The 23,931-nt window shown below is 44.1% G+C and overlaps 1 protein-coding gene across 1 annotated transcript in view; it reads right to left on the minus strand.

The window, feature by feature from the left end:
* The window catches only part of COL6A3 (collagen type VI alpha 3 chain), a 119,024-nt gene extending 100,513 nt beyond the window's left edge, over window positions 1-18,511 (minus strand). Inside the window, exon 1 of the mRNA XM_066630984.1 lies at window positions 18,413-18,511. The gene's annotated coding sequence lies outside the window, so the exon portion shown is untranslated. The remainder of the gene's footprint in view (window positions 1-18,412) is intronic.
* Window positions 18,512-23,931: the final 5,420 nt, after the last annotated feature.

A 23,931-nucleotide genomic window follows, 5' to 3' on the forward strand; every position in this document is an offset into this window, starting at 1 on the left:
GCTTCCTCGGCGAAGCTTGCATTGGCCTGGCTAGGCCAAAACAAGCCTCTGGGGTGGGCGGGGAGGAGGCAGGAGATGGGTGTTCCTGGGCAGGGGTGCGGGCGGTGGGCGGCCCCGGGGGCGGGCGGGTGGGGAGCGGAAGGCAGGGCTGGGATCCAGCAGTTATGGACTTCCTGGGGAGTTCGAGCCACTCCGCTCTCCTCAGACTTTTGCCACCTCAGGAGGTGGCGCAAGTCCAAGGAGACCCATTGGGGCCAGGGCGCCTTACCCAGGGGTAAGGAGAAAAGTTTCCCTTTACCTCTGGCTGAGCCGCTTTGGGTCCCTATCCTGCGCTGGATACAGCACAAACCTCTTGGCTTGCAGGTTAGGATTGTGCCCTAATTTGGCACAAGTTCTGAGTTAGTCAATACGGCACTGGAGAGGGGAAAGCAGTACCCCAAACCTAAACCTTCAGACCCATTTCCAGCCAAGTCTGTCTTTCTCAGATCAAGTTCCAAGTTAAGAACACAAGAAAAGCAAGATTGGATCAGACCAAGGAGTCAAACACATTTGTTTTCAATAGTGGCCAATCAGAAGCCTCCAAGAAGTAGGACATGAAGGCAACAGCCCTTCTCCATTCTTGGTCTCCAGCTTCTGATATTCACAGGTAAACATAGCTGGAGATTGCATTTAACCATGACGGTAATTCTTAGCTCCAAATTTGTTCAATTTTTTAAAACTAGATTTCTATCGGTCCATGACCAAGAGATCACTATCTGTACTCATTTCAAAGAACAGAGCATCAGCTATCTCTTCTCCACACAACTGATAAGTACCACAAGAAATCTACCACTTCTAAATTTGATCTTGATGTTACAGCACCAATAATCTCTTGGCAACAGGCAAACTGGAATAAATATCTTGAAGAAGCTATTGTATTCAGAGTTTTGCTTCTGTGAAGAGCATGTAAATCTGGGCCAAGAAGCCCAAACTGGATGGTTCATGTACTGGACTCTTTGTATGTTGGCTTGGCAGGAGGATCCGAAAGGACACTCACAAACACAAAGTTCAGCAAGGATTTTATTAACGATAGAGAAGGAGAACAAAAAGGTAATACAAAAAGCAAGGGGGATAACAGTCTGGTGACATCCAGGGATGAGAGCCAGAACTAACGAGAAGGAAGGGAAGCCTACGGTATTGACCCAGGAGACTAACACTCTGGTTGGCCTCTCAGAGTGAGAGCTTGTTGAGTAACACCTCTTACTGGCTTGCAGAAAGTGAGAGCCCTGAGCACAATTTGTTCTGCCCTTGTATATGCTGCTGGTGTGTGTGTGGGGAGGGGGGCCTTTAGAACTTCAGACCCATATATGGTGATAACTGGCAGTTAGCCAGGTGCTCCAGCTATCATTTAGGAAAGCATGAGAAATTTTACCTTAGAGGGAAGAAATTTAAATCTTTTAAAGTCACCCACCCCCACACACAAACACAAGTTCAATCATAGCACTTTACGACACTAACTCAATATGTTTCAACAATACAGGGCTGCCATCACTATCCACAGGGCATTATGTTCCTAGAACCCCCACAGATACTGAAATGCGTGGATGTTGGAATCCACTGATTTCAGGGTGCTGTGCTATGCCCTGATCAGGTCTTCAGAGGGCCGAAAACCACGACTTTTGGTTTTTGGCCAAAAAAACCGTGGCCAAAAAATATATGACCAAAAAGTCATGCTTTTCAGTCTTCTGCCTTACAAGGCCTTCTGAGAATCCGGCCCTCAGAAGGGCCTCCAGACCCTTCTGAAGCTCTCCGGTTGGGTTCACAGGGTTACAGACGGCCCCATCTAGATTCAGAACCCATGGGTATTCAAATTTGAACCCACGAATATGGAGGGCCACTTGTATATCTTTCAACTGTTTACAATGTCTGTCACTAAACTTACACTACTGCCTCCCAATATTAAACATTCTCAGATATTTCTATGAATTATGAGGTCTGTAATGGTCAAATTTGAAAATGCACATGAGAGTAGGAAGTACTATTTGAAAGTAGCTATTTGAAAAACAATGTGCAGTTGATGATGCATCAGATTATAAGCTTGTGCCATACATAGTGTAATGTTCTGTTAACAACAATTTGGCATGTTTTCCATAATGTGAAAACGTATCTATTTAAAACATTGATATCATGACCTTCGATCCCACTTGAAGGGATCACCAGGGCTGCCAACAATATATGCAAAAAATCAAATTTAAAAATTGAGGCATTAAAACACAACATTGAACACAAATATAAACCACATGAACATAATGGTCTTCAGTTTGATGAAGAAATAAACCAAGGTTTATTCTGTCATGAATGTGACCTGAGCCAAAGTCCTCACACCTCCCTCGGCCTTTACTTCTTTGTTCACATCCGTTTAAACAGTTTAAATCACAACTCTGCACCTCATTTAAATCCAGAGCTATGCATAATTGGTTTACAAGCCATGGCTAAATCAGTTAATGAAATCAAAGATGAATTTTAGTTTCAAATGCTGGTTTAATGCTGGTTTAGAAGACTAAGGGCGCAATCCTTTCCTGCACTGGAACAGTGGCCCAAAGTGGCTCAATCAGAGGTAAGGGGAAACTTCCCGGGAATGGGGGTTGGGATCTGGCATAACTGCCGGGTTCCAGCCCCGCCTCCTGCTCCCTGCCCGCCTGTCCACGGGGCCACCCACCACCTGCCCTCTCCTCCTGCCTCCTCCCCACTCATCCCAGAGCCTTGTGCAGCTGACTGCGCTGCACGTCAGTCTTGTGCCTTATGGCACATTTGCAACCCTCCCGGACTTGCACTGGCCCAAGGGCGCCTCTGGATTGCACCCTTCAAGGAAGATTACTTGAGAATGGAGAGAGTTCAAAGGAAAATAATTTTCAGTGCAGGTAAGTCATTCCTCCCTGCCTCCACTCCACTCATCACTCACTGCCAAGTTCACCTTCACGCAGCTCCTTTCTCCTATCAATCGACATACCTTTCTCCTTGGATTATTTGCTAATCTATAAAGGATGTACTTGGATTGTTTAGTAGAGGAAACGATTCTGTACTTAAAACACTTTAATATTTATTGTAACAGTAAACTAACATTATCAAAATAACACTGACAAGCGAGAGTCTACCAGTCTGTTGAAACCAAAGGACAGGCTCACATAGGCTCTTTACACCACAAAGCTTAGTTTAAAATTCAGGCTTAGCTAAAAAAATTTCAGCTAAAATCCAGGCCCAGGATTTCAGTTTAAATAGTTGAAGATGGACCAACTGTTTCCCAAACTGTGGGTTGGGATCCACTGGTGGGTCGTGGCCTGATTTTTGGTGGGTCACCAAGGGTGATGGAAAGATTACATCAGAGCTATTCAAACTGGGGCATCGCGACACCCCAGCCTGACAGCCCTGGCCTCTGCCCCCTTAAGGGGACGGAGTGGGGGGAAGGCAGCGATGCAATTCCAAGGATTCAAAAGCCTCTGCAGGGCCCCCCAACGTTCCAAAAGTGAAAGCGGTGCAATCACACTCCACTTTCAATTTTAGAAGGCTGGGGAGCCCTGCAGAAGCTTGCACAGAGCTCCCTGCACCCGTGACAGGCTGCTGCAGGGACTGGTGAGTACATGCCAGTCCCTGCAGCCCCCCTTAGCAATGTGATCCTGGGGATTGCGTTGCTGCCTTCCACACACCCCCCGTCCCTGCTGCCTCCCTCCCGTCTCCTTCAAGGACTTACTGCGGTCCTCAAACTCCCTGAGAGTTTGAAAACCGCAGTATTAGATAACTAATTGCCTTAAGCACTGAGACTATTCCAAAATCAGAAACTGTAGCTGCTAATTACCTGCAAAGCTCCTGCAGGTTGCAAGCTTGTGTTATAAGGATATAAATATTTGAGCATCTTTTTCTGGTTATTATTACTTATAAATAAAATAAAATATTATTAAGCTCTAGATTTCCTTTTTAAAAATGACACCCAATGAAGTGTCATTTTAAAAAACTGGGTCTTGGTGCTAAAAAATTTGGGAACTTCTGACCTGGTCAAAGAGAATGAGAACTAGCCAGCTGACAACCGTGCAAAGAAGGGTGCTTGGTGCTGCTTGTTTAGGAGTATGGTAGGTCCATCTAGTCCAACCAGAACAAAGAAAACACATATTATGAAAACTGATGGATAAGCATTCCATCATGCTAGAAGAAGTTGCCAGTGGTGAGGACTGGGAATAATGCTCTCTGCATGGAGACTGGAATTTAAAATGCTTACAAATAACATCTGTATTATTTGCATGAGTGGGGCCTAAGAATTTATGAGGAAAAATTACTGGAAATGAAAGCTTTGAAGTAAAACCTTCTACATAGAGCACCCACACTACAGCACTAGTCACATGACAAATGCATTTAGAATGAATACATAGCAGAGGGAAGAAGCAGGGAGCCGCGGACCTCAGCAGCCCCACGCCCGGGGCAAAGCTCCGAGATGGCGTCCCCCACGGGCTATTGATGCCCCCAGCACAGAAGTCCACCCCCCTACTCACCAGAGGCTCACGGAGTCTCGCACGACCTCCTCCCGCTTCAGAGAAGCAGGAGGAAGCACAGTTTTTGCCAGAAGCACAGTTTATAGCGTCGAGGAACCTCAAAGCCTCTCTGAGGTTCCCCAACGCAATAAACTGTGCTTCCGGCAAATTGGAAGCACAGTTTCTGCCCCCATTGGGAGTCTCTGAGAGGTTTCCGTGGGGTCCTAGCAGCCAGCTCCTGGGGCATCTGCCCCAGGGAAGTCTATGGGATGTATGCAACTAGAAGCAGGAGTATCACAGCAAGTTAGTTCAACCATCTGTATGGTCCCTACTCAAGTATATACATGCAGTCAGAGACCATGCAAAAAGCAAGATCCTTAACCATGAGTATTTGTACCTTTGCATCTGTATACATGCAAAGACCTAACAGATAGTCAAGTACTGCGCATCAGTTGAGGATATGCTTGTCAACCATACTACTGCCCCCCAATACATTCATTCTCTGCATATTCACTATGCGCATAGTGCTAAAATGACAAGGTTTTTCTATCCACACCATACACTTCTCTTATGTCTATTATCCATTTCTCACTGAGAAGGTAAACCAGTATCTGTCAACTACAGTATTTCATACTGCAAAGGGTGGGGAGAAAGGTTCACTGAATGTTCTTTCATACCAAAAAAATCCATCTAAAAAGTAGCACATCAAATGGAAGCATTCTAGCCTAGCCTTCTTCCAGTTTTCTATGTGCAGGGATTTTTTTTTTTTTAAATGAACAGTCATTGTTCAAATTTAATGAACAATGAAGTCCCCGTGACAGGGTGACCAGATGTCATAAGCACAAAAAAGGACAAGGCCATCCAAAATGTAGGACATCCAACAAAAATTTGGACATGACAAAATAAAAGCTAAAAACAGTTGGATATTGATTTCATGTGGTTAATCAAAACATTATATTACTTATTCTTAAATTAATATACATGAGAAAAATAAATAAATATACATAAATTATATACATATGATTTATTAGTTACAGGAAGGCTATGCACTGCCTGCAGAGACTCTCTCACAGGGAAAAGGAGGACATTTAAATTCTTTTCCAGGACAGAAGGCTACAAAAGAGGGCAAACAACCAAGTCTGTGAAATGTATAGTGAGGCAACGGGCATGTTTCTTTTAAAATAGCAGTTGCAACTGCTAGGACCTCATAGTGAAGAACCATGGTGGAGGGGTGGGGAGGGATTTGGGACTTTACCCCCACCTTGGTTCTGTTCTGAAGTTCAGGCCCCTCCCCCAGCATGCTACTGGAAAACAGAAAACAAACTTCCTTTAAATGCCAGTAGATGATTTTGTTCTATTTCAATTAGCATATGGAGGAAGGCACAATAGGGTAAATATTAAAGCCACAATTCCTCAATCAATTGGAGCCACAATCAATTGGAGGATTGTCCCTCCAATCCTGTGGTCGGCGGCACAGAGCCATGCCGCAGAGTACAGTCGCAAACGTGCCATAAGGCATGATTGCGGGGTTCACCGCTGGGCTCCCGCCGGTGCTACCCCAGTGCCGGCCAGTGCTGGGCTAGCACGGGGTGGTCGCCCAGCTTCTGTGGCTCAGCGGTGTCCTGGACCGCTGAGCTGTGGAACGGGAGGCGGGGGTGTGGACGGGGGCAGGGAGGAGGCGTTCCGGGGAGGGGGGAGGCCAGTGGGAGGTGGAGAGTGGGTGGAGCTCTCCCAGGTGCCAGGGGGTGGGTAGGAGGCATATCAGGTGAGGGAGGCAGGAGGGTCTGCGGATCTGTACTCCGCAGGATCCAAGGCACTTATGCAGGGCTCCGCGCCTTACACAAGCACCTTTCCCTAAGTGAGTAGCCCCATTGCGGGGCTGCTTACCTTACTCAGGGGAAGGGGACGAATGTCCCCAGTAGCACGGGAAGCGCAGGATTCGGCGGCAGCCTTTCTTGGTGCTGCCGAGCCTGGGCGCTGTGGGCAGCTCAGGATTGGGCTGTGAGTCTCATTATTTGCGAGGGTTCCATTCCTAGGATTCACGTGGATGGCAAAAAACACACTAAAGCAAATCAATTTAAAAAGCAAAGTCCCTTTGATTTAAAAACAGCCCTGCTGACCTTTTGAAATGCACACAGAGGCAATCAGTCTCTCTCCAGGCGCTTAGGCTTCACTAGGAGACAGCAATCCCAGGAGCTGCATCGAGGGGGAAAGAATGGAGGAGGTGATAATCGCTGCCATTAAGCCTTATTTCACATGCTCAGGGGGAAGGGAGGAGTGAAGCTGGAGAGAGACTGATTGATGGATTGTTATCAACTGCCCTCTCTTGCATTAATGAGACTATTGTTAAAGAACTGTTTTCCTTTAATTAATTAAAGGGTACTTCTCATCACGTTGAGATAGAAAAATCTGTGGATAATCAGGTTATACCTGCAATCACTTGCATGACTCTCTCTACAGCAGTAAAAAGCAGTTTTGTAAACTGTGATTTTAAAGGGGTGCATTTTTCCCCTTCTCCAGGGATCAGCACATTTCTTCTCATTTGTAGTGGCCATTCGTGTTGAGTCAAATCCATGTATAAAGAATTTGTGTATAACAAGGTTGGACCTGTACTGGATCTAGTTATGCACTTCACATAACATTGAATTTGACCCTGATAAATTAGGTGTCAAGCACAATTCCTGAACTGGTTCGAGACTGAAAACTCTATTTAAAAATATATCCTGCTTTTCCTCCCCACTCAAGATGACTAAAACAAAATTTCATAAAGGTCAGAATAAAATTATCATACAATTGATAATACAATATAAAACAAGTGTAATGGAAATGTTATAGAATTCCAGAATGGTAATTCTTTAAACTATATGTTGCAATTTTAAATTCTTAAAAATTTATGCTGCAGTTTGTTACAATTAGTATTCCTTGCTAATTTGGATGACTAAAACTTACACTCCTACACTAGATGGATTCAACCACTTCAACCACTCACTAGATGACTGATTTTACTGGAATCTCATCCATGGAGATCTGAGTCATCTACAGCTGTTCTTCAATACAGGCTAATTATGAAGTTATGCAAAAGTCCATAAGGGATTCTAAACCAGTGGAAATCACAGCTTCTTGAATTAATCAATGACAAATGTTTCTCAGATCAAACTAATCGGTTTCACAAACAGAATTTGTGTGGACAAAAGTTTTTAATTTGAAATACATATGGGTCAATGGTTTTCTTCTACATAAGACACTTCCAGGAACTTACTGTTGTTGCTTCAACATCAGAACATGTGAAAGGAAATTATGAATAGTAATCCTAAAACCTACATCCAGCTCTTCCTTCTCCTCATCTACCATGAAAACAAACTGATTTCATTCTATCTCAAACACATTGTTACCATCATGGACCAAAAAATTTAATCACTGGATCATCCCAGCACACTTTAGGTCAGCCAAGGAAACGAAGAGTAACAAAGCTAATAAAATCCTGCTGTACTCTCTAGTGAGAAATGAAGTATGACATAAACCCCACATGCTAAGCTTTGCTTACTTGTTACCCAACTTGACAGCTGTTCTCACAGACCAAGGGGAAAGGCAATGTTCAATATTCAAACTACTCCTTGCACACATATGCAGCCACTGATCAGAGGAGATGAAACTGAACAAAGCAGAAGTTAGCCTTATGAAAGTCTAGTATCTATCAAATTCTACTTAGAGCTCTCTTCAGCAAGAGAGCCAAGGCTAATGCACAAGATTCTCAGTTAACCAACAACAAGAGGACATATAATTTCTACAGCCTCCCAATACCAGAGACACAAGCCAACATTTCTTTGCAGTAATACAGTACTGCTTCTTTATAGCACATTTCTCAATGCTTCCACACCAGTGCTAAGGAAAATTGCAAGTCAACCAGAGTAGGGAGTGTAAAGGTCACATAAACAACAGGGACACTGTAAGTAGAGTCCCTTGTTTGTTTTTTGCTAATTATACTTATAACTAAGCTTTGCCTGTCTTCTGATTCTGACACTTGACTAAATTGGTGAGAGAGGAGAAAGAGCATTTCTTAAAAAAAAAGCAAAAAGCAAAAAGCAGGAAACTCCCTCAAAACTCAAGACACCTTTGTATGCAGTAACATATTTTACCAACCGCCCTCCCTCCACCCATGCCACTCAGCTTCTTAATTTGGAACACAGAATATTAGAATCTGGAAAAAATGACAGAATTCTCAGAGCTCGGCTTCTGAATCACAAGAGGGAAAACAGGTAACAGGGTGCATTCAGTGTAGTGAAGAACTTCTTGGATTTCACAGACGTGAAATTGGATTCCAATATAACCACAGGTTTGGTTCCCCATGTGAAGAGCAACAGTGATACTGATTTACAGCAGTCTGCGACTAAAGTTCTCCGGCATATGCCCCAATGGAACAAATGGCAGTAGCACAAGAGTACATCTAATGTAATCTGATCCTTTTCCTGAGAAACACTGTGAAATAGGTTCGCCATCTTTGCAGCAGACACCCCTGAAGAAGGGATGGCATCATTTTCAGAAAAACAACATACTCCACATCCTATGCCTATGGCATCTTTTCCTACTTTTATTGCAGTGCTCTATGGATACAGGCTCAGCTGGCCACTGGAATATTTCCATGAGGGGATCATATATTTCAGGGGTGTCCAAACGTTCTGGCAGGAGGGCCACATAATTTCTCTGACACCATGTTGGGGGCCAGGGAAAAAAATAATTAATTCACATTTAAACTTTGAATAAATTTACATAAATTTACATAAATGAATTTATGGAATTATTTTCCATTTGCGATTTGCTTTGTGACCGACTGCTGTTTAAAAGAGGACTATAAATATTCTTAACAACAACATTATTAATAAATAGGTTTCTTATTTGAACAGGAGTAAGGTTACTAAGTCTCAGGATTTGACTTGGAAGTTTAATTTGGCCACCTTCTCAGGTTCCTCAGGAAAATGAGTGCAATTTCAGAAAGAGAGGCCAGAAGCACGGGAGAAGGCTATTTCTTCCTTGACCTGAGAGGTTTAACATTCACCCTCCCTTCCAGGTCCATCCAGCTCTGCCTGTGATTTACCAGGCATCAGGAGCCCTCCTCACTCTGAATGCCTCCTCCAGAATAATGGATTTTGCTCCCTAACATACCAGCATCTACCTCCCTAGATGCATTTACCTCTGCTCTACTGTGAAAAATTCATTAGATTGCAAACTTTGCTTCTTTTGCCAGGAAATCTGACAGCTCTGTTCAATAATTAGGTTTCCAACTTTTGATTGGAAAAATACTGGCCTCCTGGGCAGAATGTGGCACTTCAGGGGTAAAGCCTGAATAGAATCTGGCAAGTTAGCAGTAGAACCTGGGTGGAACTTGGTGGGTTCTGGCACATATGCTGCAATATATCACTGAAGTGGATACATGCAGTGTGGATGTTCTAGCACAGCAGTCTCCAAATTGGCCCGTGACATGTGCCAGGATTAGCTTTCAGGCGTTGCGTGGGTGAAGCCTTACCATTCTGTGCTGCATTCTCCCGTGTTCACTGCCTATCTTTGCACAAATTCATGCTGGGCATCCACTTCCGCTTCTGCTGCCTGTCTCACCATATGATTCTGCACCCCGATTTCTGAGGGGAAGTGACTGCCCAGCATGAGTTTGTGCAAAGATCAACGGTGAAAACAGGAGGCTGCAGTGTGGTTTTGCCCACACCACATCCAAAAGACTAATCCTGGTGCACTGGATCCAGCCCAAAGGCAGAGTTTTGAAGCCTTTGGCTGTATGTAGGGATGGCCTGGATTGGGGGTGGGTGTACATTGTCTGTCCAGCCCAGAGATGAGTGGGTTTTTTTTTTTCCTGGAAGGATGTTATTCTTCTTCTCACAGTCTCTGGTTTATACAAATAGTTTTACCATGTAAACTAAAATAAATCACTAAATAGTTCCCTGTCTCCAAAGGATTCACAATCTTTAAAAAAGAAAAAGCAGAAGAGATACCAGCAACAGCCACTGGAAAAGACGCCATGCTGAGATGAAAAGAGACATTTGTTCTCCCCTTGCTAAATATAAGAGGACACAACTTGCCTCTTGGCCCAGTTAGCAAGGGTTTGACTTGCAGAATGGCTGCAACTGTACTTGAAAGGAAAGAAGTTCAAAAATGCTGCCCTCACATTAACTCTGCCATCTGTGGACAGCTGACATTACAAAGAGTGTTTTGGTAGCAGACATATCCCAAGGCCTTTGGTTAGGTTCGTAATGAGTAAAGACTTTCAGTGAGGTCAGGTGTGATGTGTGAAACAAGCTTAAGGCCCAGCACAAGCCTGTGGAAAACATTGCAAATAATTTTGCATCATGAATTCTGCATCACAGGAGAAAAAAAAACACAAAGTGTGAATTATGGAAGCCTGTGAATAAAAAACTAACTATAGGCCTGTCAAGTCTGATGGGCGAAGGAAGCAGAAGACTAGAGAATTCTGATCCTTTCTTCCTGACCTCTTTCCCTCCCGCTCCATCCCAGTGGACATGACTTCAGAGACAGAGCAAGGGCGGTCCAAGTCTTCCGCACATCCTTCCTTATCACAAACCTACAAAATGTTAGAGTGGAAAGGAAGCATTTACTGTCTACCACATCACTGAAACTGCTTGTTGATGCTTATCATCATTGCTTACTGGCGATGACTGGACATCCACTATGGTCAGTGTGGGGGTATGAAAGTTGCTACTGTCATAATGTTTATTTTTAAGAATAAATGGCAGCCTTATGAAAGTAGGCATTAACTCTGGGACACTACTAGAACAGGTGACTGACCTGCCTTTGATGATCCCAACGTTAGAGACAAAAAGTAATTTTTACTTTTGTCAGTGTGCTAAAATTGTTCCCCAAAGAAGCATCCACAGAACTCCTTGGATCAAGAACTGCATGTGCATACCCCATCTGCACAGGCCTGCTCTGGGTTCCGTTTTTTGGTAACATCTCAATATGTCAGAAAGTTGGGAGAGAACATATCTTTAAAGGCCTCCTTTTCTGTAGCGAGAGAACACATGAGGGGCTTCATAGGGGCAAGTGTATTAGCAGTGCTTAGCCCCACCCCTGCAGTGATGCTAAAACAGCGCATCATCAATGGAGGAGGCAGGACTATTGTATGTGGGAGAAGAAATGCCTGAACAGAGAGAAGGGATGTTGAGAACTAGCATTCATGCAGACCAGGGGTGTCCAAACTTTTTGGCAGGAGGGCCACATCATCTCTCTGACACTGCGTTGGGGGCCGGGAAAAAAGAATTAATTTACATTTAAAATTTTGATAAATTAACAGAAATGAATATATTAGAGTTGGCACTTATATGAATGAATGATCTCATGATAGCTCAAGTTCTATAAAAGACCTTGCGCAAAGCAAGACCAACCTTTGTTGCCGCTGCTGCTTCACAGATGTGAAAAAGGAAGGAGCCCTCAGTTCGCCCGAGAGGTCAAACAGTCGGCCCTTGCACTGAGAGTAGTTGCATCAGGTCAGTGCAGGCTCCAGCAGTCTCTGGAGGGTCAAAGGCTCATTGTAGACGGAGGGCTCCCTGTGGGCCAGATTAGGGGTACCTGAGGGCTGCAAATGGCTCCCGGGCCAGGGTTTGGCCACTCCTGATGTAGACAGAGCCAAAAGCAATAATTACAAAACTCGCCAAGAAACTTTCAGCTTGAATTTGAGGGGCAATTCAAATCAAATCCCTCATACAGAGGCAATTTTGGCAATATGGGGGGATATATTGGCAACAGTGTTTTTTTCTCTCTCTTAACTCCAAGGAAAAGATGTTGTTCCTGTTGGCACTAAGGCCATTCCAGAGTAGGGCAGGTTCTATTGTGTCCTATGATAAAGGAGAAGGGGCCAACAAGAACGGCAAGGAAAACTGGAAAGAAGATGCATCTTCTAGTACTGATTCCAATCAGGGCCTGTCTGCAAACCATGTCATGGCTGCAGGTCACAAAAGAGGTCACAAAATGCTGGGAATATTTTGCAGAAATTCCTTTTCTGGGTTAATAAGGAGTAACATAGCAGAAATGAGATACGAGGCCCATTTGTCAGAATGAAGCAACATTAAATCAATAGTGTTTCAATGTCTATATCAATTAGTGTGCATAGTTACTTAGAAAATAGCTACATAAGCAAAAAATATTTTGATTTAAATCAATGACTAAGGGCACAATCCTAACCAATGTTCCAGCACTGGCATAGCCAGTGGGGCATGTGCTGCATCATGCAGTTGGTGGGCACTCACGGAGGCCTCCTCAAGGTAAGGCAATGTTTGTTCCCTTACCTCGGAGTTGCATTGCTCTTACCTGGAAAGTTGGTTAGGATTGCACCCTTAAACCTTTAAATCCATCCAACCTTTCTCCTTCTTTCTTCAAGCTACAGAGAAATGATACAAGAAAATGTGGCAAAGCAGAAAAAGACCAATAGGGGTTGATAGGGGTTGAAAGTTGCTCAAGCCTCCAGAAATCCACTTGAAAGTTCACCTCTTTCCTCAGGCTCTGATCAAAACCATGTGAAAACCCACCCACCCCCAGCTACTACTTCTCTCCCTAGGTTGGAAGGAGGGGTCTCTTGTGTTGTGTTGCTGAGTTCTGAAACAGGAAGAAGCATGAGCATCCCCCCTGCTCCTGTCTGCAGGCTCCCATGCCCAAGATTATGAGAGGGTCCCCTCCTTTCTATTTATCTGCATGTTCCAGAGGATTGGGGAGGGGTAATTCAGTAACAAGCACAAAGTTGGATTTTGCATGCCAAAGCAAATTTCTGAACCTCTGAAATGGCTGGTTAGTATATGTTCACCTTATTTAAATATACGCAAATTTAAAACAGTACAGAGCTCGGCATGTAAACAGTATGGAATGCATTGAGTTTTTGGTTGTTTTTTTTCTTTTCTTTTAAAGTATTCCAGATGGCAAATAAAATGAAGAAGTAGAATAATTTAAAACCAGTCAGGGACTAAACATGTAACTAAACATGTAGATTGATACAGAAGCCTGGTTCCCCCAAGACCGCTAAAATGACTCCCCACCTATATTGCAAGAAGCAAGAAAGTGAGAAATTTACAGACAGAGCATCAGACTGAAAATTTCAACTCACAAACTGAGACTATATGAATCATCAGAGGCTGTGGGAAGACGGAAGAGGTGCGGAGGATTCCCTGGGCCCGAGCCTCCAGGAGCCTCAGAGGCAAACCCACTGGGAAGTTTCCTTCCCTCTTCTGCCAAGCAGCTTGGCAGGATGAGGTGGGTGGGGCGAGGTGAGAGCTAATTCTGCTTGCCTGAAGGTGACACCATAGTGACCATTACTGAGACATTAATGGGTTTAATTAATGTTTTAGGGAGTTTTAGGGAATGACAAGGGTGCCTGTGTAGGCTATCCTGGGGCCTAAGAATGTTTAATAGGGGCCTATGAATCACCACAGAGAAAAGAACCACAAATGAACTGGCAGTGTTTCTCTCCCAATCCAAATCCCATGGAAACCACTGGAATGAACTGGATTAAAGCCATTCCAGTTTTGGTTAGGAGCAAGCCTGGGCGAAAGGAATAGCCAGGAAACCATTTTTGGCCAGGAATATTTTTCTCACCCAGGGTACTGATCAGAAAGGGAATGCAACTAGAGAAAATGGCATGGTCTTCCTGGAGATTAGACATAACAGAAATCTTCCAAAAGAGACACCCAGGTAGAGATTTATCCCTAGTATACCTTAGCCCCCTACTAACTGGGCAAAGAGGCACTTTTTCAGGTGGTGCTCATTTTATATTTAGCAGAGGAAGAGCAATTGTCCCTCTTCACTCCAGCACAGTGTCTTTTCTAATGGTTGTTGATGGTGTTTCTTCTGCATCTTTTTAGATTGCAAGTCTCTTTGGGACAGGGAGCCATTTAGAGCCCAATCCTGGGCTTGATGCTTACTGCCGGTGTGCATTGTCGCAAACGTGCCATAAGGCAGGCGCCCGGTCTCCGCCGCTCAGCGGTCGCATGGACTGCCCAGCTGCGAAGAGGAAAGCGGGGGCTGAGGGAGGTGGGGAGAGGCATTCTAGAGAGAGGGGAGGTGGGCAGAGGGCAGGGAGAGGGCGGCGGGGAGGTGTGATGCGTAGGCGGGAGGTGGGGAGACGGCAGGCAGGAGGCATGCCGGGGGAAGGAGCAGGAAGGGAGGGAGGTGGGACCCAAGCCCCTGCAGCCCACCCAAGCACCCAAGCCCCTGCAGCCCCGAGTGGTGCAATCCTGGCGATTGCCCCGCTGCCTCCTCCTGCCCCTGCAAGCACTTACGGTGGCTCAAACTCTCCATGAGAGTTTGAAAACCACTGATTCAAAGGGATAAGCAGTTGTGTCATGGGGGGGGCAGTACAGGGCTTTGCATAGGCCTCTATTAACTCAATCCCAAAAGGGAAAAGAAATTTCCATCCCATATCATAAAAGAAGCAGAATCCACTGCGCTTATATATATAATCCACTGTGCTTAATATATATATTAAGATACAGTACTTATCACTACTTTCAAGTGAACAAAATAGCAGAATATGCTCACATGGGGTGCAGTTATAACATGGAAAGACAGTTATAAGCAACTGACAACTTTGCCTGCAGGACTGTGGTAGGTTTGGCCTGGAACTACAAAGTCCAAAAAACCGGATAAGTCAGACACAAATTCACATCAGTGAAGTTCTTTATGGTTCTCTTACCATTCTCAGCTTCCTATAGGGCCAGAGCTGTAGCATGTTTAAGTTCACATGCCACATCATTGGCTATGAGTTGTTTCAGTAAAATGCAGAGAACGTTCTTCTGCAAGAAACCGGTATTATTATTGCTACCATAGCCGTAGCATTTGAACAAATGAGGACCCCAGGGGCAACATGGTCACCTTTTTTCTATAGAAAACAAAAGCACAACAAGAAAAAGCATACATTATGGTCCCCATCCAACATGCCTCTGCATACTCAGAAAATTGTAGAAATTGTCACTCATATGAAGAATCAGTGTCCAAAGAGCTCAAAATGTATTCAGAGTTTATAGGATACATCAGGGACCTCATAAGGAACACTATTCCTTATTCTAATTCTGTATTTCACAAGTAATTCCATAAACCATCAACATTTCACAGATAAAACAGGGAGATGCTTGTAACATCCCAGTTCTCAAATCAAGGTTCACTGCTCAATACCAAGTCTGGCTGTTGTATGTTTGTGAAGTATGCTAGAAATAAAAATAACATTGTTCATAGTGCTTTAATTTCTTATTTAGTAGTGTTATGATCATTCTTAGGATTTATATTGTGCTTTCAAACTTTCAAATGCCTTACACACACTGTCTCAGTCATCCTTACAACAGATGTGTTAGGAAGACCAATATTGTCAAGGTTAGGTAAGAAATTATGCATTCATAGGAGCAGCAGAAGGTAGAGATGGAGTGGCTTGTCTAAGACTTCCTATAGTTAGCTCATAGTTGAAGGGCAATAATGAAATGTTGCAGTATTGGTGTTTCAGTGAATTGCTAACATTTTAAATCAAGGATTTCAAATTCAAAGCTAAAACAACTCCTCAGGTCAAAATGTGAGTCTTGGTCTCAGAATGTGAGTTCTGTCATTTGTCAGTGCCCAAAATTTGCCACTTAAACCTGCATTTTCAGATGCAGAGGTTTGTTTCACCCTTATTAAATTCTGATATCTGGTAACATTTTGCATATTGCACATTTAAATGACAATTCTGTATTCTGCTACCCAGACTTAATGGGACTAGGAACAAGTAACTGGGCAAAGGACAACAGCTTTGAATTTCATATTTCGAATTAATTTCGGCTCCACTGAAAACACTCACAGATTTTAATCAAATTAATGTCCAACTTGAATGAAACACTCAGAGGAACAAAGATTTTTCCAGATTGTCATCCAGGGAATACAGCATAAATGTCCTGTTCCCACAGATATAATGAGGGATATAATGAGAACACAATCAGCAAAGAGGTGGAGTTCTATTCAGTCTATGCAGACTTGGGGTGAGGGGCTCTCCCTATGTTAAAATAGGACACACCCTTTGGCTGCTGATAATTTTTCTTTCTCCAACATGGAGAACAAGTGATGGAGTGATGACACTCAACACCCAAGATAAACTACCCTATGTGAATGCAGTGACAACAGGAAAGGGTGGACTAAAAAGTTAAAAGAAGTGGTGGACAGAAAAACCCGTCATTGGCTATTATGATCATATGTCCAGGTTGCTGCTGCTATATTCACCTACTTGCCTATTCCTTGACAAGGCACCCATCCCAGGGCATCTGAGAGGCAGGAGGTACAACATACCTGGGCCAGGGTCAAAAAGAGGGCCTCAGAGCAAAAAAAAAAAAGGGCAAGGTACGAGAAACAAATTCACATTTTCAGGAAGAATGGAAGGGGCCCAAATGAAACTTCATACGCCTTGAAAAAAATCCTCTCAGCAGCTCTGAACCCATGTGTCCCAGGGCACTGTACCTTCATAGTAATGCACCCAGAACACTACCCAGGACACTGATTGGGCACCCATTTGTCCCAGGACACAGAACCTTCATAGTACAGTATAGTGAGATTAACTATGCTTTCCATTGCCCTTGCTAATCCACAGAGCAAGACGACATGGCTTCAGCATACCTTTTGATTGTGTCATGGACACAATCCTAACCAACTTTCCAGCACTGGCATAGCTGTGCTAGTGGGGCATGTGCTGCATCCTGCAGTTGAGGGGCAGTCATGGAGGCCTCCTCAAGGTATGGCAATGTTTGTTCTCTTACCTCAAAGTTGCATTACCCTTATGTTGGTGCTGGAAAGTGGGTTAGGATTGCGCCCTATATCACATCCATGCATTGGAATTTTATTTTCCAACAATGAACTTGGCAAAGTCCTGGCTACCCCTTCATGTAGTTGCTGTTTAAAAAGGTCTTGGCTCTGCCCTACAAAGAAACCCTTGGAGCATCAGCAACTCCTTTTGGATCCCAAAAGAAATCAGACTTAATTCAAACGTTTCTAAAGGAGCAGTCTAGAATGACCCCAAGGGCCCCAGTCCCATTCCTGCTTAGTAGACCTTTTGAGTACTGAACCTGGCATAGTCTGTCCTGGGAGATTTTCTCCTAAGTTTAGCCCTTTGCAGACACTGCACAATAGTGTCTTGAACAACTGCAGGCAGAACATGAAGAACTCATCCATGTAAATAAACCCTCTCTAGCCCAGTATTTGGAATTTGCTTTTCCAGAATATATATTAAAATTCCTGACCACACTATCTGGCTATCTGGCTATCTGTTCCTATGCTATTGCAACCATAATAACATATACAGCTGCAGAGCCCAGGCAGAGTAGGTAGCAAAACCAGGCAAAATGAGTGAGCGATTATGACTTTCAGACTAATGAAGAAAATGGAATCAAAATAATTTCAGACATCACTAGCTAGCAGCCTGGAGCAAATCTGGTCGCTTGCTCTGACAATAAACAGAAATCCAAGAGCTGTCAAAGACACAGACCAACTGAATTCACAGGAGAAAAGAGGGCACTTTCTGGAGGCAAGACAATATCAATATCAACATTGATAGCAATATCAATCCTTCAGATACGCCGAGCAGTGGGGTTCCACAATGCAAGTTCAAAATGCAAGACTTCTCTGAGTTCCTTTCTAACCTAGGGAAATCCACAAGTCCCGCTCATGGTTTCCACCCAGAAATGCTCTGCTTAAGGCTGCTGCTTTCCATTACCTGGATGAGGGGTCTGTGATACCGTAAGTCAGGCAAGGCAGGCAGTTGTGGTCCCCTCCCAGTCACCCCCACTCCTTCAGATCACCCACCACGTTTTGCTCTCACACACCACTCCAAAATCTAATCGTCAGGCACCCCCGGCTACTAGCACCACTTTGACAGCAAAGCAAACACAAACACTTACCCCTGAGTAAATTAGAATTCCAGGACCTTATTCTAGAATTATTTGCACATGAGACTCAGCTCTTCATTTTTGTTAAACTTCCCTATTTTCCCTCCAGTGCTTTTCTCCACAGCGAAGGAAAGGAAGCTGGGATTCAGAATGATATTCAAAAAAAAAAAAGTCCCCTTGCAGTTCTTCCAGTTGGGCTGGAGCAGTGGAGAAAGGAGCTGCCTTTGGTAACAGACACAGCTCAGAACTGGATGGCCTCCAGTGTTACAATCAAGGCCTCCTCACTCACTGACCGACCCAAACTGTAAATGAAAAACAGACTTCGAAAAACGGCGAAGGCTTGTTTCTTCTGGCCCCTTGTGCTGGATGATGTCACAGTTCCAGCATTGCCTCCATTCCACATGAGCTCTTCAAAATAAAGCCCCTCCCCGATCACCTTCTGGGAAAGGCTCTCTGAAGTGAGGTTTCTGTTTCACACGTTCTCCCAGCAGGATGGCTTGCCAGAATTCAGTCAGCACTTCGGCTGTATTTCATCGTTATTAGAGAGCTGTACATAGGAAATGCTTATCCACTTTTTAAAAAAATATTTAACTTCCTTTAATCTTTTAAGGCTTTTATTTTTGCAATAAGTTGATTCTGAATTTTATGCTTAGAAATAGAGACTCTGTTTATGAGACATCCAAAAATGCAAACTATAAGTTGTCTTGATTTTCTTTCTAGCAACCCATGTAAGGTTGGGTACATGTGTGTGCAAAAACCACACACATGTGGGGAAGAAGACTGACTTCAAGAAAAAAAAATATCAACCATATTGATTCCGAAAGGACATCGAGGGGCCTAGGCAGGTGAGATGGGGGAAGGAAAAGAGACTAAGGGCACAATCCTAACCAATTTTCCAGCACCGAGGTAAGGGCAATGCAACTCTGAGGTAAGGGAACAAACATTCCTTGATCTTGAGGAGGCCTCCATGACTGCCTCCCAACTGCAGGATGCAGCACACGCTTCACTGGCACAGCTATGCCAGTGCTGGAAAATGGGTTAGGACTGTGCCCTAACAATCTAATCCTAAGTACGGCTAACGGCAGTGGTAGAGGTGCACCACCAGTGCAGAGCCACACCACCAGCAGAAGGAGGCCAGTGCCAGGTGGGCACCAGTGGGAATGAGTGTCAGCAACGCCATTTTGGTGCCTGCACCAAGCCCCTGGGGGGCTTACCAGAGGAGGCGTACCAGAGGGCATGCCGGGGCAGGCACAGGGCAGCACCAAATCCTGTGCCCAGAAACAGGGCTGACATGCCCCCTCTCACCCCAGTCCCACAGAGACAGCAAAACACTTGCTGCAGAGTGGAGGAGACCCATAGGGTCCCATGGAATGGTGACACCCAGCAACAAAGCACAGCACCCTACAGACCTGCACAACACCAGGCGGATGATTGCGAACACTAACTCCTGTCTCCCTAGTTCTCTCTTTGCAGGCAAACCGCTTCAGGAGCCTCATGCAGGTAAGGTCTATGGGGAACCCTGGTCATGGGAAGCACAAACAAACAAACACCCACAGTCTGTCCTGCATCCACAACTGCATGTTGCACTGAGCCAGGACTGTGGCGGGGACAATGGGCAACCACTAACACCTACCCTCTGGGGTCCTCTCGCAGGTACACCTCTATAGCATGCAGGTAAGGCCAATGCAGGTGCAGACCAGCAGCCAGTGAGGCTGGAGGCACAGGTGCGCCCCCCCTCCCTTGCTTCCTGCAGGCTGCAGCACCACCAAGCAACAGCAGGTCAGGATGGGAGCCCTGGGAATGCAGGGGGCAGTGGCTGCCGCCCCGCCTACCTGCCAGTCTGTCTCCCTCTCTCTCCCCTCCCCTTGCTTCCTGCAAGCTGCAGCACCACCAGGCGAGTGCTGACCAGGATGGAATGACCCTGCTGGACAGACATGCCCAAGCATGTTTGAGATTCCTGGTCTATGAGCCTGGAAGAGGCAGAAGGGGAGTCCAGGTCTACCTGCCAAATAGACCTGGGCCCCAAGCACCTACCCGCCTGACCTAGGCCCTGGAGTGAAAACCTTCTAAACATTCATTTCTCCATTTCAGTTGCAAGTCAAACAAAGACTGATTCTCAAGGATGCTCTCGCTTATCTAATTAACTTCTAAATTCATCTCTTGCAGGTGTCTTCGGTTAGCTAGCTCGACGCTATAGTTTGCCAAGAAGCCTTGCCAACTGATAAGCCTGTTTGCAATGTTAAACCCTTTGTCTAGTTTTAAGGCTTTTCTAAAATCAAGCATTTTTGGTTCTTTAAGACTTACTTCTAATAACTACCATGTCTCCATATGTCCCCATATATGTTGGTTACACTTTAAGGCAAAGACTATTTTACCTATATGTGTCTTTTCATTTGAAAGCACAGAAGAATAACATAAGTGAGTATTGGCACCAGGCATAGTAATGTCCTTGGCAGACGTGTGCTTCTGCCAAGAAGGACTCTTATCTTCCTCATTGCCCTAGTTGCGCTATCTTCCTAAATTCCAAAGTGTAGCTTCTGTGAAACTAGCAAAACAGCTTCTAAAAATAATTCTTTCAAGCAGTTTTTACCATTCTCTGTGTTTCCATGCTTTAGCCAGACTTTTAAGCTTTTGTTTTTAAAATCAAGCAGCTCTCTACCATTGTGTGTTATGTTCTCTGGGCTAAAAGGCTTTTAAAATAATTCTTTCTACTCTGCTTATACTTTACTGGGCTATCCAGTGACTTTACAGTCTAGGGTCAAAGGTCACTGTGCCTCAAGAGAAGACAGGGGCTCTCAAGCCCTAGAGTTCCTTTCCTGCCAAGAACTAGCAAAACACAGTAATGTGACCATAACTGGACCAAAACCGGTCATAACTGGACATGGACTGAACCAGAGTTCTCCACTCATAGGGTGACCAGATGTCCTCTTTTTCCAGGACATGTCCTCTTTTTTAGTCTCGTGTCCAGGAAGACTTAAATGGATGACTTTTCCCTGTAAGCAGGCAGTGCGTAGCCTTCTTGCAATTAATAAATTATATGTAATAAATTATATGTCCTATCATTTTAAATTTAATAAATTTAAAATTTAATATAGTGTTTAAATTAACCACATGAAATCAACTTACAAGTATTTTTACCTTTTATTTTGTCATGTCCTACATTTTTCTTGGATGTCCTACATTTTGAGGTACCTTGTCTTCTTTTGCAGTTACATCTGGTCACCCTGTCCACTCAGTAATCTCATAATATGAAGTAGATTTGTGTTCATTAAAAGAAAAGAAGAATAGCTATAAGGCCTTAGAATACACTTTGCAAATACAAAAGCAGACATAAAGTTAAGGTCCTAGCTAACCACCAGCTAAATTTATCTTGGGAGCATAGCTTTAGAGCATGTGCAGAAAACTACACCACTGTCCCTCAACACTGCCATGCTGAGGCCAATAATAAAAACAATCCCTCCCTGAGCTTTTTATACTGAAACCTGAAACCTCCAAAAGTGTTAGAATGCAGCAGAAGGGATGACTCAAAGTACTCTCATGCCTCCTAATCGGCTGACACAACATAAGCCACTTCCCAATTAGCTAACCTAGTAGCTAATTAAAAGGCCAAAGCAATCTTGATAACATGGGTGTTTTTCATGATAACTATTCCAATTCTCTGTTATTATATAATAAATATATATAATAGTTATAACTATTATAACTATTCTCTCCCAGCACTGGAAGACACTGATACAAGATACAGAAAACCAAAAATCAAATCCTGGGTTCTAGCGGTGGCCTCTGTAGGAACAGGTGAACTTTCCAGCCTGGGTGCAGCTTCTTCCCTCCCCTCAAGGCATGCAGATTATAAGCAGATTCTTGTAAGGTAGGGAAGGGGCTGAATACCTTGAAAATGAGATTACTCTGGAGAGCTGACATGTTGATAACAATACCACTGAAGTTGTTTAAAATTCAAACAAATTTTAAATTGCCTCAGAAATGAAAAATGGAATGGAATGTAAGAGTTCCAAGAGAATTTTGGGGTCATCTAGCCCAATCCTGTGCTCAGTGCAGGGGACTACAGCACTACAGGCTGATCAGCCTGTGCTTGAAAATTTCCAATGAGGGAGAGCCTACAACAGCACAAGGCAAACTTTTCTAGCTCTAGACATCTCCCAAGTTATATCTAGCCTAAATATATTTTCTTATAATTTCAACATTGGAGTTATAATTGGAGTTCTAGTCATATTCAAGGAAAGGAAGTCCTCTTCTTTCACATGACAGGTATTTAGGTGTCCATGACTCCATATTTTGGAGACATATGGAACATCATGTGTTCTTAGTGTCTGAAATCAGCTTTTATTGGGGGTTTGTTTTATTTTCAGGCATTTAGTTTGACAGCAGCTGAATTACAAAACTTCTAAATAGACCCAGGACAATTTGCCTGGAATGTAGCAAGAATAACGTGCAGGTTTCTCTAGGAAATTAGATAATGGGTAGACAGACAGGCTCTCCATGTTTCACACTTCCCAGGCACTCCTGGGTTCCTCAAGGGAAGACTGAGGCACACCTCAGAAATCTGTCCTGGCTGTTGTTGCTATGTTCCAGCCAGACCGCTGGGTCATAGATTTATTGCCATCAAACATAGGTTTTAAGATTCTACCTTGCAACTTTTTCTCCTAGGAAAAGTGGCACCCCTCAGCACTGAAACCTCACACTGGCGCACCAACCGATCCAGCTACCCTCTGCTCCCCACATGCTCACTTGTTTTCTAAGCTCTTCTAGCATTTTACCCAAATGGTCTGTTAGAAAGTGAGGAGACAAATAGCTCATTCCTCCTGTTATTTACCAGAGGAATGTTGTTATTTAAAGCAGGATGCTTTAAAATATATAAATAAGTTTACTGAGGGGAAAAAGGACATATTGCTAAAATAGAGAATTGTGCTCAGAGGCAGTATAACATAAATTGAAACCAGCTTGTAACTACACAGTCTGTGAAGAAACGTTCCCACTGGTGCCAAACCGAGTTAGGCCCAATCCTATCCAACTTTCCAGCACTGGTGCAACCTCAGTGCAGCCCTGAGGTAAGGGAACAAATGTTCCCATACCTTGAGGAGGCCTTTGTGATTGCCTTCCCATCACAGGAAGCAGTGCATACCCCATTGGCACAGCAGCACCAGCACTGGAAAATTGGACAGAATTGGGCCCTTAGGCACAGTGGCGTAGCTAATGATCATGTGCCAAGCTCACAATGTTGACCTGGAAGTGATGTCACAACCAGAAGTGACATCACACCCAGGCTTTTTAAAAAGTGAAAATTGGGAGGCACCCACCTCCTCCCCACAGCAGCTCGCCACCCACTTGCTTTGCTGCCTCCCCCCCCCAGTTAGTGGCATAGCTAAGGCATCTATCTGCAACCATCTGTCAAAGAAGATTTTGTAGCCCCCCTCCCGCATGACAAAAATCAAATTTAATTAATTAAATAAATAAAAAGCTATTGGTTCCATGCTGAATCATAATAACATCTCAATAACACTCAGAACAAACAG

The sequence above is a fragment of the Tiliqua scincoides genome, chromosome 1, assembly GCF_035046505.1.
Source record: "Tiliqua scincoides isolate rTilSci1 chromosome 1, rTilSci1.hap2, whole genome shotgun sequence".
Lineage (NCBI taxonomy): Eukaryota > Metazoa > Chordata > Lepidosauria > Squamata > Scincidae > Tiliqua > Tiliqua scincoides.